Genomic DNA, 20,284 nt, shown 5'->3' with positions numbered 1-20,284 from the left:
AGTGGTGCCCATCCAGACTTCCCTGAGGGCTATTGCAGTTAAGAACTTGTTCCTGTTTTCTGTAAGATAAAATTTTCAGCATTGTTGCAAAAGCTGGTTTTAGTAACAGCAATAGTCAGTGGGGCAGACTGTCGAAACCAAAGCAGATTTATGAAAATTTTGAAGTATCTTAGGAACCTGAAGCAAGGTTAGGAGGGCTTGAAAAGGACTCAATGCATTAAGTAAACATATCTTTAAGGGACAGGGAGAAAGAATGTGTGGGATGTAGTGTAAAACTCAGTTTTTATCTTTGTGTTGAGCTTTTGGGATCTGTTTGAAATGTCTTCTGCATAAAACACAGCATTAAAATGTCCCTTCCAAACCTCATATATTATGTGCTAATGGAATATAGTCTCTGGAGTATTAACAACCTTGAACCCTTATAAGAAGCTCTTGATATTTCCTGTTGGATTCATTTTTTGTAGGACCTTGACATTTTCTGTTTAACAGATTGTTTTTCTTAGTAAAATGGCAGACATCAACCATCTCACTCTCTACAAAGCTGATGTATAATTGTAATGGAAGGGTGAATAATACCTAAAGATCCCCAAAGAAATCTGTCCTGTTGCTGTTTGGTATTTCTCTGTCTAGTAATGTGTTCAGAAATTACATTAAATACCAAGTGGTGGATTTTACTGATCACATTAGAATGAGGCTAAAATTAAGGACCCAGAGGAAAAATACAGCACACAAGAAAAATAGCCTGGGCTATCTTGGGAAGACTGTGGCCAGGAGGTTGAGAGAGGTGATCCTGCCCCTCTACTCAGCCACACCTGCAGTGCTGTGTCTGCTTCTGGGCTTCTCTGGACAAGAGAGGCAAAGAGATACTGGAGAGGATCCAGCAGAGGCCTCAAAGGGAATGTGAGGGGTCTGGAACATCTCTCCAGTGAGGAGAGGCTGCAGGAACTGGGCCTGGTTAGCTGAGAGAAGGCTGAGAGGGATCTCATTAATGCTTATAAATATCTCAAAGGAGGGCTAAGAGCATAGTTCCTGACACTTTTCAGTGGTGCCCAGGGACAGGATGAGGAGCAATGGCCATAAACTAAAACACAGGAAGTTCCATCTCAACATGAGGAACTACTTCTTTACGTTGAGGGTGTCAGGGCACTGGGACAGGATGTCCAGGGGGATGGTGGAGTCTCTCTGGCTACATTCAAAACCCACCTGAATGCTTTCCTGTGTCATTGCTCCAGGTGACTCTGCTTTGGCAGGGAGGTTGGACTGGATAAACTCCAGAGGTCCCTCCCAGCTCTAATTATTCTGTGATTCTTATTATGAAAATGATGAGTTGTATTTCCTTAAACCATCTAGCAAGTCAGACTCTTGTAAATTGCTGTTCCCATTTGGATTGTGTGGAGCTTTACCCATGTACATGGCCTATGAATCTGTCTCAGTGGACTTTGATCACTCCAGAGAATCTGGCTCCACTTAATATGAGGACAGTTTCTCTTTTTCTGTTGCTTAACAGGTAATGATCAGAACTGATGGATATTTTTCCCTTCGGAGCAGGACTTGGTAAATTTCTTGTACAGCTTTTTACAAAATGAACACAAATCCACCAGGTTTTCCACCTAATGTTATTCTTAGGTAGTAGTTGCTGATATGTTTTCTCAGAACAATGTCTCTCAAACTCATGACAGAAACCTCACAAGTCACAATGTATCTTACACTCATCTGTCAGCTTATATGATTCAGAAGTTGTGAAGCTGGGAGGTTTTTTCTTCCTTTTGAAGGTGGGTACTGCACAATCATCCTGTGTACTTATCTTCTGAGCATCTGCTTGGAAAATAAAACAACGTGCCTTTTTGACATCCAAGAAAGTGCTATAAAAAGTCTGTTGCTATGTTTAAATGCCTACACTCAGTTGCTATAGCAATAAAAATATCAAAAATGATGTACAAATTGCCACAGTGCATTACCAGCCCTTTCCTGGACAGGGAGATTGTGGGACTGAGATTGTGACAGGGGTGCTCAGTGTATTGGAGAGCAGGATTGCCCCATAGTTCCAGGTGCCCTATGGTGTCATCTGAGAGCAAAATGTGTCCCATGACAAATGTATCCCAAAATGTGTGAATCCCAAACTGTCTGGGTCAAATGGGACAGTTGGGTTCCTACTGAATTCAGTTGCTTCTTCATTACTTGTGTGTTGAATATTTGGACCAAGTTCCCATTTCTCTGCAGGATAAGCTGCTGAAAATGTTGACCTCTCTCTAAATTCTTTCAGTCCCATGAGAGCAAGTGTGAAAATCAGCTTACAGACTGCATCAGCCCATGTAGATTTTTCTCCCTGTAACGTCCCAGTGGTGAAATGTCCTTGTTTCTTAGGCAGTTATGGGCACCCTGCTATGCAAAAGAAAAGAAATTAAATAGTAGCTAATGGAATCTTTAGCATCTCTCTGGGGCTCAAAGCCTTGAACATTCAGTTGCTTCTTGAAGAAAGCAGGAAATTCAACTTCCTTCATAAAACACAGCAAGCAGAGGAAGGCATGTTATTTTGGCAACTGTAAGTTTGGTTATGGGATTGAATTGTTTCCTCAGACATTTCTATGCCTCGTTCTCTTGTCTCCTGAGGAATGTTAGAGGAAAGCCTTGGAGAAATGGAAACCATGTTTGAAAGCAAGATAACTGGTTCTCTTCATTCCAATTAACTTGAAGAATCCTCAAGGTTCAAATGAGATTGGCTCAAACTGCAGAACAGTGTGCAGGTTAATTTGCATATGGTAATTCACAACAGTCAGGTAATTATTTCAAGTATTTTCTTTAACATACTCTTAGAAGTCCAGTTGAGAGGTCTGATATCAAGAGTGTATCAGTGGTAGAAATACATACGTTAAATTTTGGGTTCAGTTGTTATTGTTTAATGCTCTTTTTTCAAGAGTGTTATAAACATGTTTATGAAGTGATTCTTAGAGGCAATGATGATACTCTGTACTTTGAAGGCCCACTTAAATTCTGCAGTACCTCTAAGTACATTTTGGGCTTTTTCATTTTTCTAAAAAAGACTGGATAAACTCTTGCCATGTACATGGATCACAGTTTTTCTCAAAATAAGGGCTGCAGTATTGCATAGATAGTTGCACCCCTCTCATTTCTTCTAGCTTGTGTTTGCAATGTCACTACGGTATTTTTCTATAATGACTCTTGAGCATCTTTGGGATTTGATTGTAATGTTTCAGTTTTGGTTTTAAGTGTTGAAAAATGTGACAATTTGCAGCTTTACAGCTGCACAAACTCCAGTGAGTGTGGAAGCATGTCAACCTCTGTGGGGATTCTTGTTTACTTTCCAGCTGTTCCGCATGGAGTACTGGACAATAACCTGGGTTTATCCTTAAATGAGAAGGTCAACAGCACTGATTGTGGGTTTGGTTTGTTGATAGCTGCTTGGTTTTGAGTTTTTTTTACAAATCTAATAGGGGAGTCCAAATGTTAGATCCATAAATATTTATTGATACTTGTTTATTAAAGTCCTGTGTAATTAAAATTCCAAAGGTTATCCTGTTATGTCAAGCTTGGGAGGAGCTTCTGTGGCTGCACACTGTTGTGTGCCTGTAAAACCAGCACATCTGTACTGCATTTACAGTATTGGAACTGTTACTGTTGAGAATATGTGGTCATGTGTATAACCTAATTGGGGAAGGGGAGAGGACAACAGAGATGTGTGGGACTTATAAACTATAGCCTTTATTTTTCATGACACTGTCAAATACTTGAAAACAAGAGACCTGATTTCTCTTAGATTTGTGTTTATAGCACCCTTACCACAGTTATGACATCAGTTTATTCTGTATTTCTAAGGTATTCTATGTAGTCTCTGTTTCAGATACTGTACATCTGAACTTGCATCTGCCATGGAAATACAAACTCCTAATATCTGTTAATTCCTGCATCAGCTTAGCTTCAAACTCATCACCAGCTTATGGCAGTGCAGGAGGAAGAGGGAGACCTGAACACAGCATTAGCTGCATAAGCTTTTTTCTAGAGAAAAAGTATTACATGGCTCTTGTTTTAGAAGCACATTTCTCTTTATACGTTGTCCACTAACCTTCTTTAAGTGTTAGCTATGCATTTATTCTTTCCAAAATCTATTTTTGGTATTGTTTTCCTTGGAGTAAAAATTATGCTTTTATTTTGGTGGTCAGCCAACTAACTTTCCTCCTTCTTCCCTGCCCTCCCTTCATTCCCTCCCAGTACCCTTTGAACTTGTCTGAGTTGTTGAATTTGGCAGGAGAGGATTGCAGAAGTATTAAACTCCTATAAGTGAAAATCAGTGGTGTGCTAAGAGAGGAGAGACCCAGCTTAGTTCTGCTATGAGGAAAGGCTCCACTGTGAGCTGAAATTATCAGTGATTCTGTTTGATCTGCCAGCTGGCATGTGTGAAGCTTAAAACCAGGCACAGCAAACGCTGTCTCTTGGCTCTCCAGACTGGTAGGAGACAAGGAGACATGTAAGCTTGCTGTGAGGGAGATAAGACACAAAATCATCAAAATAAAATACCCGAAGAACAGGTTTTGATAGCTCAGCTGCTTAGAAACAACCCATTTTTTAATGTAGGGAGACATAGGTTACTAAATTGTCTGTTTGTGCACTGCTATCTTTATTTTGGAAAAAATTCATAAATGTCTGTGAAACAGAGTGAAAGCTGCAGGCTGATAACTCCTGTGATTTCACACCAAGTTCTAATAGTTGGTGGCAGTCCATATGTTTGTCCGCTTTCCAAAGTGATGCAGAGTACTGTTAGTTTGTAACAGACACCCTCATCTATTTTGCAGATTTTTCCATCGAGGCCTAAAAGGAAAAGGTCTGAGGTTTCTGCAGGCTTTGGGAACAGGCTATAGACTCTGCTTAGCCTGCTCTTTAGGCATGTCACTCAGGTTCATGGGAATGTTGTTAGTGGACAGGTTCTTCCCATGGCAAGTAAATGTCAACCATCCGGGTAGAGGCAGCCATTCTAATTAGGCTTTCCTTATGCAACAGATGTTTTGAAGCTCAGCCAGGGAGAATAAAGTAATACCCAGAGACAGCAGCCCTTATCTGCTTTCTGGTCATTTAAAGAAGGCAGTTGGGGCTCAGGAATCTGTTCCCTGAAAACTTCCTTACATTTGAAGTGGTTTTTCCACCAATTGTGTCCTTTTGTGCATGTTCAAGGTCACGAGGCAAGCTCTAAGGCTGATGGAACTCCCGGAGTTCCATCATAAATGTTGCTCACTTGGACTCACTACTTTAGTTGCCCTTTAAATCACTTGTCATAGGTTTAGGGGGTCTATTTAGTTTTTTAATATATAGAAAAATACCGGTCTCTTTCTCTAAAGACTATTCAGAGTATGAAGATATTTGGTTTATGGATAAGGAGTGGTTTTGTTCTTCTCATTTTTTTAAAATAACATTGGGAAAACTAGCAACACTAAATGAATGCTCTCAACATGAAGAAAATTAAACTTTTAATGCCAAAAGCACTGATATAGTGTAATTGGTAACTCTGTAGTTGAATATTTAATGAAGCTCTGCAGTCTGTTCATTGAAGGAACTGATTGTAATTCAAACAGTCTCTGTAATTCAAATTTGCTTTTTGCTTCACCTCACTTCAAAGTACACTTAACACATTTAGAATTGAAGTGGATTTTTTCTGAGTGTGATAGAAAAGTGTGGTGCCATTCACACAGGTTGGCAAATTGTTATGGTAAGTATTGTAGTTGCCCTGTTTTTTAATCTTTGAAATTCCATTGTTCCTTCAAAAAATTGTTTCTGATTTAACTTGATAATGAGAATTTTAGAAAAAAAAATCATAGCTGGCTCTGACTTTTAAATTTAATATTTCCTTTAACAAAATTACATAAATGGCATGTTCAGTTAGTAACTTTATCCTCTTTGTTCTGTAAAAATATACTTTTTTGTTTTCAACAACCTTAAAGGCGCAACACTTGGAGGGAGCACTTAAAGACAACCTACAAATTCATTTTCTAAGTGCCATGGAAATTCAAATAAGCATTATTCTAACTAAGAAACACAACAACAAAAAAGTTTGTGTTGGAAAAAATATTTACATGCCTTAGAAACCTGTTCAACACAATTTTATATCCTGTTATTTGCAGAGATCAAACCGTATCATTGGTATTTATATTTAGATTTAAATTATTTTTTTTTTCATAGGCATAGACATTATATATTTTGTTTGTTAAGCTAGCTTGGCAATTGTTACCTGTTTCTAGTCAGTTGTTGGATATAAAGAAGAAATGAAGGGAAGATGTGAAAAAAGATGAGTGGAACACATTAAATATTTCTAGAAAACCTTATAAACTTTAGTTCTAAGTTCTGGCTTTCTATTTCTCTCTTATTTATTTTGATCTGTGAAGAAAAATATTGGGAAGATGATTTCCTAATTACTACAGCCTAGAATTTGGATACAACATTAATAAAGGGATTTAAGATTTTAGTTCTTTAGAATATAAATTCTTAGCCAATATAATTAAGAATTAAGAGAAGGATAGAAACTCTCTCTTTAGCTTACTATTCTTTCCACTGCCCCAAGAAAATTTTATGGAAGATAATCTGAAGTCACTTCAGGAAAGACTATTGTACAAAAATGATTATTTTTGACCTAACAAAGCTTATCTTGCTGGGCTTCTCTGTAGTCATCTGAGAAGCAAAATGTTCCTGCAGAATGCAATTCAGAGAGCCTAAATTAAATTCCTGATTTTTGGACAGGAAGTTAAGTTGATTCAAAAACAAGAAAAAAACCCAACAAACCAACCCAAACGAAGCTAACAGAAAAATTCAGGAGACAAATAGCCTTAGGCTAAAGTGAGTCCTCATGGTGGTTCCCTTTATACATATTCTCATGCCTGTCAGTATGTTGAAGGCAAGTGATATTAATAATGCAGTAGTGAAGATGATGAACAGAATGAAATGGGTCTAGGCTCTTCTCTTGATCCTTCCCCACAAGGAACATCAACTTTGCTGTTATTGGTTTTGGTAGGAACACTTGAAAGAGATCTTAGATCAGCATTTAGCAACTGTATCCAGCCATATCCCCCCTGATGAATCTTTGAATGGAAACAGCAATTTCAGCTGACAAGTAAAAGCAGATATCTGCATTGTCTGTGAGACAATTGCTTCCTCAGCTTATCAAGTTTTAATTTTTTAATATCAACTCTAATAACTATAATAGGAGTAATGCAAAGGTAGTGTTCACTTTTACTGAATTGATAAAGAGACACAAGCAAACTAGATAAAGTTTCATAAGGTTTAGCAAATCACAATACCGAAGGCAAAACTGAGCTTGAGAGCTTCAAGGGGAAGAGGGATGCTGAGGTGAGAATTTGGCTTTTGGGTGTTGGAAGAACTGTTTATGTTCCTTTACTTACCTCTACTCCCAGGATTTGATATTAGGGAGCTTTCTCTGCTTAGTCCTGTCCTGCAAGCCTTACAAAGGCAGGACAAGGTGTGACCTGCCAAGTTGAAGGCATAATTGTGTTGCAGCAAAAGAGCACAGGGAAAAGCTTCAGGTTTAGAGGCACACAAAATGTACAGTTTGTCTCTTCAAAGTAGAGAGTGGAAGCTTTGATTGTGCTTTGTGGAAAAAAAAAAAAAGTAGGTTTCTCACAAAATTTTCTAGACAAGAATTAAATGTAGTTTGTTTTGATCTTGTGCATCTATGATGGAGTATCTAGCCATAGTGAATGAAAACTTGGAATGATATATATTATCTCTTTGTTAAAGCAACCTTATTGTGGAATTTGTTATAGATTGAGTTTTCTGGTGCACAAGAGAAATAATACTTAGAGTGTGAAATAACTTTTAGAGTTGTAACATCATGTGGCCTTTTTCAAGTTTTTAATATCTCAGGGGGGAAGGCCACTGTATCTTAGACAAATCCTATATTTTTGTATTAAAACCTGATGTTTATACTGGCTGAACTAGTAAGAAATATTAGAGGAAGAGAAGAGGTATTTCAAGCCTCTATCCCAGAAAATGGATTTATTCCTACTGCTGTATATTCTGTAAGAGAAAACCAGTAGGAAGTGCAAGAGCATCTTAAGACATCTCCCCAGTTTGTACCATTGATTTGAGCTGAGATTATTCTCAGGTTTTTTCTGACTCAGACACGTGTGAGGCTTTGGACCAGGAGTGTAGGCAGCATTGTACAGCTGAATATATGTGACAGGGAGAGGTGTCATCTCAAAATAAGACATTTTTGCAGTGAGAACAATCAATGTACCAATTCACTGGTACAACCAACCCAGAGGTATGGTAGTGTCCTCATTTCTGGAGGTTTTCAAAAGACAGAGAAGATGCTCAATAATCTCATCCAGGCTCCTTTTCCCACAATGGATTGGTCAGGTCAATCTTTCGAGGTCCCTTCCAACCTGGGCTGTTCTGGGATTCAGTGATAATAAGTAGAAAAAAGATGGACAACAGCAATAATGCTTTGTAATTGAGAGCTGTGTAAACCTTCACACCAGTCTCAGCTTCTGATTTTCTGGTAGTTTCTGTATTGATTTGCACCTATGTCTTCTATTAAAAGGCACTGAAGACAAATGGGATTTTCTTCACAGAGTCATAAAATGGGGGATGTCCTTTAGTGTGTGTGTAAGCAAATGTGCCTGTGTGTGTAAGAGTGCAAATTTTGGGAAGTGCTGGTTTACTGTCATTTCTCCTGTGAAATTAAATTCTTTCTCTATGGTACATCTTAAAGAACTGAAAACACTTTCAGTGACCTGCCACCCAAATAGCCTCTTAAAAACATCTGAAGATTGCTCATCTGCAAGAATCTAAAACGTGACAAAGCAGGGAGATGCCAGACATTCTTCAGGCTGAGATATGTTTACTTCTTCATGGAAGCTGCTGAGGAATCCAGCATAGTATCATCCTGGGTCTTAGTCCTGGCTGTGCTCTTAGCATGTACTGTTTGTATTAACTAGAAAAATGTAAGAAAAAGTCCTTTTCTCCCATTGCTTTCTTCTGCCTGTTCTGTCCATCCATTTCTTCAGCATTGCCAATTACACATGGTGAACAAAAAAGCACTTTTCCTTTGTTTACTTTCTCACAATCAGTTTCTTGCAGAAATTGAAGCTGCTTCCACCACTGAACATGAGAGCTGCACATCCAGATCTTGCAAACCATTCATCTTATCTCACATAGGGATCATGTTCATGCTACTCCAAAAGATGAACCCTTCTTTGCCACTCACTGTTCTCAACATCTGCAGCTCAGGCCTTTCCAGGTGCAGGGGCTGTATAGAATGATGCTGTACATCTCCTCTACATGCATCTGATCTCTGTTTGAACTGACTTCTGTGCTGCAATTATTTTTCAACTGTGGTAATAAATTCAATTATTTATTTACATACTGTTGTGAAGGAACTTCTTTTCTACTCAAAGTTGCCTAGTAACTGCTTTTGGCATTCTTATCCATATGTACTGTGGGGAATTGAGGGCAGGGCAAATAATTAATAGGCCACCCTCTTCAGTCTATCAATCACTTTCTAACCTGTTTCTATCCAGAAGTGTCTTTTTTACATGGAAGCCATTAGCAATTGCTGACCAGTTTTTCTTCTATGAACCATTTGTTTTTATGTTGATGGGGGTTAGTTGTTGTTCTTTTGGGGGATGTGTGTGCTTGTTTTGATTGTTTTTTGTGTTTTTTGAGATGTGACTAGAACTGTTTTAAGGATTTGGTCTCATATTCTATGCTGTTTCCAGCACTTCCCTATTCTTGACATTTTTGCCTTTTTGGCTGCTGCTGAATGCTATTTTCAGAGAACTATTCAAAATTGCTCTGAGCTCTTTCCTCACTTGTAAAACATAATGACAGACTCTTATTTAACTAAGTGTTTTTAATTTTTTTTTTTTTTTGTCATGTGCATCTGCTTGCCTTTTTCAACTGACATTTTGTTATTCAGGTGCTCAATATTGCATAAACTACCTTGGCTGTCTTTAGCTCTGATTTTCCCATCTCATCTGTAATCAACTGTACAGACCTACTTTTCCAGATTCTTCAGGACTATGTTGAACACCTCGGCACCCATGGAAGTGTAATGTCTGCAGCACACAGAACTGCTTCTGTCCTTTTTCTTCCTTCAGTTACAGGAGGTATTTCTCTTTTGTCCTGTGGGAGCAGTTTCCTTTAGGTGCTTGATAGAAAGTTTTGTTCTTACCTCTCCTTGAAAAATACATGTTGCCTGTATTAAAATGCTTGTTGATTTCTGTAAAAGAATTTAATGAAATAACAAAGTTTAGACTGCTGGACAGTCCTGTATTAATTTATCATTCTTGTATCTGGATCTATTTAGTAATTAACTATTACATAAATTTCTTATCTAGGACAGTTATTATCTAAAAGTTAGGAACTAGGATGAAAGTCTTAAGTGATAATAAAGTTATAAAGCAATCAGTTCTCAAATCAGAAGTTTGTTTTGTTTGGGCAGAATAACAAAGCAGTTCAAGGTCAACATCAAAATGTTGAAAGAGATGTTTGGAAAGAATGAGTGTCCTTCATTTGTGCCTTTATCTTGGTCTCTAAGTCTTTTTATTTGCCTTCCATTACCTCAGGTAGATATTGCACAGCATTTTTTTCTTGGTATTTGTCAAAATGTTGTCCAGAGGCACTCTAAACCTCTAATTAACAGTAAAACTTTGGAGGCACTCCAATTTCAGCATTTCTTTTGTTTACATTACTCTTATCTATGTAGATTTATGATATTGTTAAAATTGCAGTGAGTTCCTATATCTTCTTTTAAGAGATTTTCTAAATTTACCTGATTTTGTATTTTTTATTCCATAATATATTAGAATCACCCAATCTTTTTTGTTCCCTAATTCTCTGCAAGTGTTTTAAATTTTAAATAATGGGTTCCATTACTTTAATGCAACCTTGTTTACTTTATTTGATATAAAGAAAGAAAAGAAAGGTAAGGTAATAAATCTTAATGTTTGTGGCTAATTTTATACTCATTGTTTATAAGTAGGCATATACTGAAGGCCATTTTGACTCATCATATATAAAGTTGTAAAATTAACATAATTAGATACACATGATAATTTCTTAGTAGAGCAATACTGAGTTGTAGCATAGTTTATACAGTGCAATAAAACTAAAACAGGACTAAGAAAACATGAATTTGGGTCAGTTTAGCTCAGTATTGAGATGTGATTGCTACTCCTTTCTCACTTTGTCTCCTTGCTCCTCTGCCAGGCTTTAAGCAGCTACAATGGAACAGGAGATGGTGTACAAACTCAGTCATTTGCTGCTTGTAAACTGAGGGACTGAAATGCAATTCCATGCCTTACTCACTGCTCTTACTGCAGATATGGAGTGCCCTGGAAAAACCAGACAATTGCAGTAGGTCTGATATTTTTGTGGCAAATCTTGACCCATGGCATGTCCTGGAGTTTTTTTAAAGCCTCATAGAATATGAATAACTCTGTTCCTTTTTATGCCATTCTCACATCCCCTATTTCGTTTTAGGTTTTGAGGTAAAAATGTCCAAACTAGTATATGAAATGCAGCTCCCAAAGCATAGAATTCTTTCCCTGTAGAAATAGTTCTCTGGTTTAAGCTCATCTCTTTCCTAGGGCCTCTCTGTGCACAACACTGATTAAACCATCCCAAATGAGTGTGGGGTTTTTTTAGATGTTGATGAGATGAGACTGTGCATAAAGCTGGTACATTATTTTTTGGATCAGCTCCTGGATATAATCAGGAATGGAATGGTGTTTTCTAAATAATTTTATCAGGGAAAGATTTTCACTGAAGGAAAATGAGGAACATTTTGCTCCACTTGGCTTGTGCTCTTCCAGAAGAGCAGAGCTGTTGTTTTCTTCAAAGCTTTTTTCTGAACTGTCTTATTACTCAGAAAAATGTGGGGTTTTGGTAAGGTTTGTGCCAGTCAATGCATAAAAATTCCTTTCTTTTTCTGATAGTTTTGGTTTTTATTATTAACTTTCCAAGTCCTAGGTTTTGAAAAACAGTAATTGAAAATGGCAGAAATAAGCTTAATAAACTATGTATTCTCAGAGTGTGGTATCTGGTAGCCTTCTGAAAGAAAATGAGAAGTTTTTTTCCTTACCATGTTTTCTAGGAGATCCAAGCCAATAAGGATAATTTTCCAATTAGAGTGCAAATTGTAAAGATCCTGAATCTAGAATTTTAACAAGCAGCCCAAATAGACCTCATTTTCTTCCTTCTGAGAAGAGTTTAAAAGTAAGAGGAATTCTGTGCTTCATTCACCTAAATCATCAAAGGTTAGCTTTGGAGATGCTGACTTCAGCCTGGTCCATATGCAGAATACACCACTGTGTCCTTAAAGTGAGGACACTGCAAGGAGATGGTTAAATTCTCCTTTAGGTCCTTGGTGTTAATACCTGGAAGACAAATAGAATGGTTGAGGTGCTTTTGAAGTGGAAGGTGTAAGAGAACATTCACTTCCTTACTTTTAAAGACACCTGAAAAATGAAAGGTTGAGTTGCTTTTAGCAATTTTTTGCTTTTTAGCATTACCATGTGCTCCCAGTCTTGAGATTCTGTGGGTAGAGGCTTTGTCAGATGTAGTGGAAAGGCAGCTCTGGAGCTGGTTTGGGGTGGTTTGTTTGGGTTTTTTTGGTACTGGCAATAATCTCTTGTCCCTTATTTTGGATTCTGATGGCATGCAGAACTTTGAGAACACAGGAAATGGGGACTTGCTTCTCTTTTCTCATAAACAACTGCTTGCTTTCATTTTCAGACCATCCTTTCTGCAAGTCAGCAAATCTGTTCTTTCTGAAGAGATGAAGCAGTGTGCTTTCTCCCTTTCCCCCACATTAAAATAAAGAGCTGCGGTTAAATTTTCCTGAAGCTACTGCATCTGGATTTCAAATAAGGATTAAAAAGGGCAAATTATTTACCCTATGATTTTGGCCAAGGATTCTTGATTGCAATCACTGGGAAGTCTCCTTCTGGCCACATATAGTTCATGCCAAGTAGCTGATTTGGGGATCTAAAAGCAGGCGAGAACTGCGACACTTCTCAAATCAGAGATGCAACCAGAGATTACCTGAGAGAGGCTTGCAAGTGCTACCTGAGATTAAGAACCCCTTGGGATGCTGGTATTTTCAAACCAGGGACAGGAGGCAGAGCATTGCTTTTCAGTAATCAGATAAAGCATCTGTGTAGTCACTCAGTTGTAATGGTGATATGATGCACTGCTCTGCTAAAAATTTTAGTCAGAACTCAGCTGTCCTCAGTCCTTTCATTTCAAGGCTTTGTTTGCACTGGGAGTTTGGACACTGTGTTTTCACACTATGAAGTTCTTAGAGCAAATTTTCCTAAACTGATGTACTTTTTAATTTAATTTTTAGAAGTTGTGATATTTACAACACAATTCAATTTATCTACTATGTAAAGGCTGCTTGCAAAAGGGTTCATCTCACAAAGTTCACCAGATGTTATTTATGACTGAAGTTTAACTCAGTGCTTGGCCTGTATTATAAAATAACCTTTTAAAGAATGCAAATTAACATATTACTGTGGGAGATATAAGAACAGCCATGTCATGAGCATGCCTGATGGAACAGTCTTTGTGCTAACAGCTTGTTTCTATATGATGTGTGAATTTGGGAGGATTTATTTCACCTCTGTCTTAGTTACTATCATCCTGTCTATTGCAACACCTTCACAGCTCTCAAATTATTAAATCAAATATGCTTTGTTGGTTTCACCTTGAAATTAATAACTGCCTCAATTAGCCTAATTAGCAAAAGAGGGACTCTGAGGAATTTGTTGCTGATTCAGCCTGTGCCTCACTGGAGGGTCATCCAATCCAATTCATTGCTAACTTGGCCAGTAAAATGCACATAGAATATCTTTGCTAAATGCATCAGTAACAAGGTGATCTTTCTGTGTCTGAATATTGTGGGCCTTAGCTTTTAAGTACCAGTTAAAAAAAACTAAACCAAACAAACCAACCAAGATCAGGCTTCATCCAAGCTACTGAAAGCCTGCCTTTACATAGTACATGAGTTGAATTGTGCTGTGAATATGCTGCCTCTTCCTATCACACCTTCTAAAAATTAAATTTAAATTAAGAAATGCATCAGTTTAGGAATGCTTACTGTAAGAAATTCGTAGTGTGAAAATAACACCGTGTGACTACATCTTGGGTTCTAGTCAGAGTATTTATGAGGTCCCAGAAGCACAGTCAGTAGCGAGGAATAACACAGCCCTCAGAAATCTGTAAATGATTCAGCAATACAGGCAAAAAAGTGTGTTTGCAGAATATTGTATTGCATTAATAGATCTTTTGAGAAAAAAAGAGCTTTTGGCTCCAATTTTGCCTTGACATCACCCCTGGATGAGACACTGAGGACTTCTTCCCTCACCCCACCTCTTTGGGGAATACTAAAATTGAGCCGTCATCCTTCGTATGATTTTTCTTGTTGTTGTTTTTGTTGCTGTTGCTGTTATACCTGTTTTTAGAGCTAGATATTTATAAGAAGTTAGTGTTGCTGCTGCCCTCAAAATTATCTATTTCTAGAAAAAAGCTTAAAATGTGGCATTACAAAATATTACTGCTTTTTCATGCTTCTGTATTGTGGGCTGGCAGGAAGGAAGAGGTGACATGGTAAGCTTTGTTTTTTCACAGACAGCTAGGCCTGCAGGTTTCATGTGTACTCTAGGAATAAAACTGGACTGTTCCTAGCAAAAGCAGCAATTCTTGTGACCTAACATACAGCATCCCCAGATCCAAACTGGGACATTGCAGCCTGGAGGAGTGAACTAGCAGGTCTGTAGAAAAAAGTAAGCAGTCAAAATCCACACAATGGCTGTTTACTTGAATAAGTTGATAGTGAAGATATTCCTGTCCTGGTATACTGCAGTACTTGAAAAAACATTCAGTGGACTGAGCCATAATACTTTTTTCATAAAAAGGAAGTGAAACACCTTCATGCTCTTTTGGCATGTGTTCATTTTTGCAATGCAAAAATAGATGTCCATGTATCACTAAAGTAAGCAAATGTCAATCTGATTGTGTCCAGCAAGGATAAAATGGGAATAAAATGCTTGTTTTGCTGCTTTGTCCTTTATCTATGCAAGATAGAAAGCCAAGTATAATCTCCCTGATTGAAAGGCCACAATTGCATTTGAGATCCCAAAGAAAGCTATTTATTGCTGGTTTGTTCAACCAACTTTGCCCTCTGGGATTACCCTTTGTGATTGGGAAAGAAAGAATTTAGTTTGATTTCTTCATTTGGAAAATTTTTTGCTGGACTAGCAACAAGATTCCTGGGTCACTAAGCAATAGTGTTCTGCCCTAATTGCCTTCAACTTATTTATGTTTCTAAGTCAGGCCATTGGTAGTAGTTTTTTCCAAATTATGCAAAGTTGATATCCTGCTGCCCTGCAAAGCAGAATAATTTATAGAATGTTTCTATGTAGAAATTGCTTTCAAACATTTTACTTCATATAGAAACCTTAAGGTTTTTCTTTAAAAAGTATGAATTGACACCAAGAAACACTGATTATTTTGTTTCCCCCTAATCTTATCTGTCTCCCCTCCACACAAACTTATTTGTTCTCTTTTTATATTGACTAAGAATATAGACAAGTGGCAATTTGAGAAAATATCAACTCAATCTCCCAACTCTGCCTACACCATAGACAAAAATAAATGTGTAACTAGAATGTGATGTATAATACATGCAGTCTATGAAACATACCTAAGTTTCTCCAAATCTGTGAGAAGGAGTAGAAGAAAGAAACCCAAGTGACTCTGTGTGACTGAGTACATGATGCTCATTTAGGCAAAAGCATGTTGGGTGGTATTATCATCTCCTGGTATTCTGAATGGTGCAATTTCTGTTGGGAGATTGATCAGTGCACAGGTCCTGCATCAGAGGGGTCCTTCAGCACCACACAATGAGGCACTGCCTCCTAAACAATTCTGCTTTTAAATAGGAAGTTGTCTAGGAGGAGGAAGAGAGCAATGTTTTTTACTCACATATCGTTTCAACTTTTTTTTTATTTATCCTGTTTTGAGTTCACTGCCTTTATGTTGGAATAAACTTTTGTCCAGGTACTTCCTAGCTCTGGGTTTGTTTTGAACTGTCCTCCTGAATGACACCAAGTGTACTGCTCTCCCACTCTTACCTTCACACTTCCTTATATGCTGTTCCTTATGCTTAGAAATCCTTGTTCTCCATGCCAAATATCCTCCCACTCTATATTCACATTCTTCCTTTAAGCTGCATTTCCTTAAAATCTATAAAAAATAATCTTCAAGTTAAGAAATATAGCAACTATGCATTGAGATCTGACAGTGTTCTGATCATCAGATTTGCTACTGTTGGCTGAATTCTTTAACTTATACATAATACTGAATAAATCAGGGATTCATTCTTCCTTAATATCACATGTACCAGCTTTTTCACTATATATATACACACACACATATATATATATATAAAATTTTATTTTAAAGTACCTCAAAGTTCATCCCAATGGGTTTCCTAGAGGCCACCTGCCTGAGCAGTGCTTTTTGTTGTCTTCTCGCTTTTCCAGCTGAAAGCCCATGATGAGGAAAAAAAATAGGGCAGTAAGACATCCTTCTCATAAGAGAGCTGAGTCGAGTATCTTAGGTACAGACTTAACCAGATAAAATTGCCATTTTGGAGTTCTGTCTCAAAAATATTTGTTCAAAGAAAAGCCCCAGAATGAATAAAAACTGCAAGTGAAGCAGAACATATTTTTTTCTGAACTTGTATGCAATTCTTAAAACCATTTGTTTTCATAGGGAGGTTGTGCTGCTTATAACCTCATTTCCTTATATTTTCATCAGTGCTAGATAAAAAAACCCTTGAAAATAAAAAAATTGCATCCAAACCAGAGTAATTTATAAAAGTTTGATTCATGCAACATTGACCCTTACTTGCCTCTAAAAAAAAGTGGAATTGGGAATTTTTCAGCCTATCTAAAATAGGCTTTCCTTAAAAGAAGTATATTTTTAAAAAATCTGGGTTCACTAGTCTAAAAAGCTAGTGAAATACTGAAATACTGCTCCTCAGTGTTTCTAAAATATGTACATTCTTCATCTGTTTGCTGATTGTCTGCAGCATAAAATTCAGCCTCGAATTCTTGCAAGGCAAAAAAAGTCATTGTAAGCCACTCCAAAGATGCTTTGCTGCAAGAGAAATAAATCTAAACACTGACTGCTAACAAAACAGAAACTGTAAAAACATTGTTAAAACAAATGAAGTTGACGTTTTACAGAAAGAAAAGTGCTATTTTTGAACACAGTTATGATCTTTTAGTAAGACCTAAATTTCCATTTAGCTATGTTAAAATGTTTGTCTGTGAGTGAAATAGGTCCAATTGCTTTTTCTCTTAATGTATCAAGGAAAAGCTAAAGCTGGGACCAGAATGGATCCTCTAGGAGTTAAGTGCAGAACTCCCAGAATAAATTTTCCACTAAACTCTTTGGAATTAATTTTCAGATTTCCTTAAACTCTGATGTAAATTTTTGATACATAATCAAACCAAAAGCCTTGTTGTAGGGGTTGGTCTTGTTGATAATGGAACAGCATCACCTTTCACCCCCAAACCTTTTGGTTTTCAGTCTTAACAGTGTCATAACTACACATTATTGGAGATATTCTCCCAGGATGCATGTCAGGCTGGACATGCATCAAAACATTTTACTTTCTGCCTGACCTAACTTTTCCTTTCTCTCATTCAAGCAGATTATTGAAAGCCATCCAGTTTTATGTGTTCCTGAGCTATGAGGAAAACAGGAAGCAGAAAAGGAGATTCTTTCCTGTCATGCTGTTCTGTAAATCAAGTCCTACATGTGTAGCTTGTAGTTCCAAGGACATTTGTAACCACTGAGTTTGAGGAGAGTTTTTTAAAGAATTGTATTTTCTTTCAGCTTTTGCTAGTTTCTTCCTTTAAAATATTTTTGTGACAGAATTATTCACATTCAACCCTTGTCTCTGAGGCTGCAACCTGAAAGTGTTCTGATTGTCAAGAAGTTTTATTGAAGTCACTCAGGAATCTCAATACTCAGGAATTAGTATCAGAATGAGAACAGATCCTTTGAATTCACACAGTGGTTGATGGCATGCCTACAGGCCTCAATAGAATTGTTCTGTATCCTAAAAGCAGAAACACCACTTTGTCTTCCAGGTTTTCCCTCGAGCAGTTGCATGGATTTAGTGTGGCTGGAACTCACTGAAGTTATCACAGAGGTGCCTTATTTTTGTCCTGGGGCTATGTCTCTGTGGTTTGGTTAATTGGCTGAAGCAGGATCTTGATATTTTGCAAACTGGAGGATTTATCATGAAAAACCACTCTTTTGTCATAAAACTGAGATGCAGTAGGAAACTACTAGTCAATTTTTTCCCTGTGTTGCAGACAATAAAGAAAATGTCTCCCAGTTTCCATGTAGGACCTTTTGTCACAAAGGGCAAGAATGTACATGAGTCAGCTTCAGTTGTGGCATTCTTTTTCCTTTTCCCAGTGAATGTTCCTATTATACAAAGATCTTGGAGTCCTAATGCAAAATTTCAAAGTGTTTCTATTTAGATATTCTGCATCTGTTTTTAGGGGGTTTGTTTCTTCTGTTGTGTTGTGGTTTTGGGTTTTTAAAATTTTAGGGGATAGTTAATGTATGCCAACAAACTGTATATCTTAAGCTATAATCATGCTTTGTGTTTGAAAACACTTTTTTGGTACAAGCATAAGAACACCCTGTTTTGCTCAGACTTTGAAGAAAGTTTACTGGGTCTTAAATACATCAAAGCTGCAAAATGTGATGTGAATTCCATGTGTTTTTACAGCTATACCAAAAGGAGTGCTAAAAGTTACCTTTTTAAATTGGTAATGTTTTACAACCACTGTACAGGAAAAAAGTTGCAAAAAGCCATTCAGAATTGTGCAGTTCAGCTGCTGCACCATGAACAAGTAGCTCCTGTTTTGACAAACGAGACTTGACCACAGGCAGCATGAGGTCAAGAAATATTAATAAAATGCTTTCTTAAGTGTTTTTTTCTGCTCTTTTTTTGTGTCCCCTCGTTAGGATGTGACAGAGCATTTGGGGTCAGGTGCCCAGCTATCAGTGGGGATGGAGTAAAGCACCTTTCTCTGCGCCCTTGCTGACATGGACTCAGCCATGACTCAGCCAGGGGAAGTTAACTGATTATACTTAACTTTCTCTGCTATGGTAAAATAAGTTGCAGAGAGAACACACTGAAAGCCAAGGGCCTCTAAATACTTTTCCCTTTTATGGAATAGAGCTCCCAGATCTCCATTTCCTGGAGATTGTACTCTAAGCCTACACAGTGGTAAAAGAAAGTTCTCTGCATTCACTGATCTGTATCTGACTACAAATTTGAGCTCAGGGTATAATTTTTTTCCTAACTATTTTAAGCAGTAAGTTTATAATAACAGACCAAAATGTTAGAAGCACTCCATCCTCTCTCTTATTTCTTTTTCTTACTTTTTTTTCTTTAGATTGTCTCCTCTTAGTGTGGGAATGAGCAGAATTTTGTGAAGTGGATAGGTAATTTGTTTGTGTGTTTTTTTCACTCATTTTGTAGGTGCACAAGGCTCATGCATACTGAAACTGTAGATCTTCACCCACGTCCACTCTGCCTGTGACATGTGAGTTAATCTCTACAAGTATTTAATTTTAAAAGATAATTTTGAAGCTTTTGTCATTTCTGAAAGAGTTGAGTTTTGGGGGAGATCATTTACTTTGATAAAACACTAGAATAATCTAATTAAATCCTTTGATAAGATAGAGGCAGCCCAGCGGGAGCTTGATCAAAGAAGAAAAAAAAAGAAATAAGAGAATCTTGAAATTATTCCCCCGCCTAGGATGCTAGTATGTGTTCATGCACCTTAACTGTTTTCAAAGGGCAGGTGTATTTTTAAGTTCTCTTTTCAGAGTCTTCAGGGCCAATAATTACAGGTGTTTCAATTGGTCCCTCACTGAATTGCAAATGTTGTTAACATCATTTCCTTCTTTGACTGAAACATGTCTGTTCTTGTGGAAAGGAGGCAGAGCTGGCAAAGCTCATGGCAGCATGATTCCAAAGGCTGTTCAGCTGGCAGGTGAGCCAGGTTTAGAAGCAGGCTAGTCAAACTCCACACATTCTAGCTCAGGGTTCAGTAAGGCTGTCAGCTGGCTTTGTAAATACAAGTGTGAATTTCTGTAAGCTCCAAGGCTGCACTCTGCCCTAATGCTCTGCTGAAAAAGAAAAAATGTACCTTCTGGTGAT

The 20,284-nt window shown here is 37.5% G+C and overlaps 1 protein-coding gene across 6 annotated transcripts in view; it reads left to right on the top strand.

Moving 5' to 3' along the window:
- IRAG1 (inositol 1,4,5-triphosphate receptor associated 1) overlaps positions 1-20,284 on the top strand; it is a 71,863-nt gene that overhangs the window by 17,295 nt on the left and 34,284 nt on the right. For all 6 annotated transcript variants that reach the window (XM_058026118.1, XM_058026122.1, XM_058026121.1 and 3 more), the window contains exon 2: positions 19,601-19,664. The gene's annotated coding sequence lies outside the window, so the exon portion shown is untranslated. The remainder of the gene's footprint in view (positions 1-19,600; positions 19,665-20,284) is intronic.

The sequence above is a fragment of the Melospiza georgiana genome, chromosome 6 (genome assembly GCF_028018845.1).
Source record: "Melospiza georgiana isolate bMelGeo1 chromosome 6, bMelGeo1.pri, whole genome shotgun sequence".
Classification (NCBI taxonomy): Eukaryota; Metazoa; Chordata; class Aves; order Passeriformes; family Passerellidae; genus Melospiza; species Melospiza georgiana.
The sequence above is the reverse complement of the archived record's forward strand: the minus strand, read 5'-3'. Positions and strand labels throughout refer to the sequence as shown.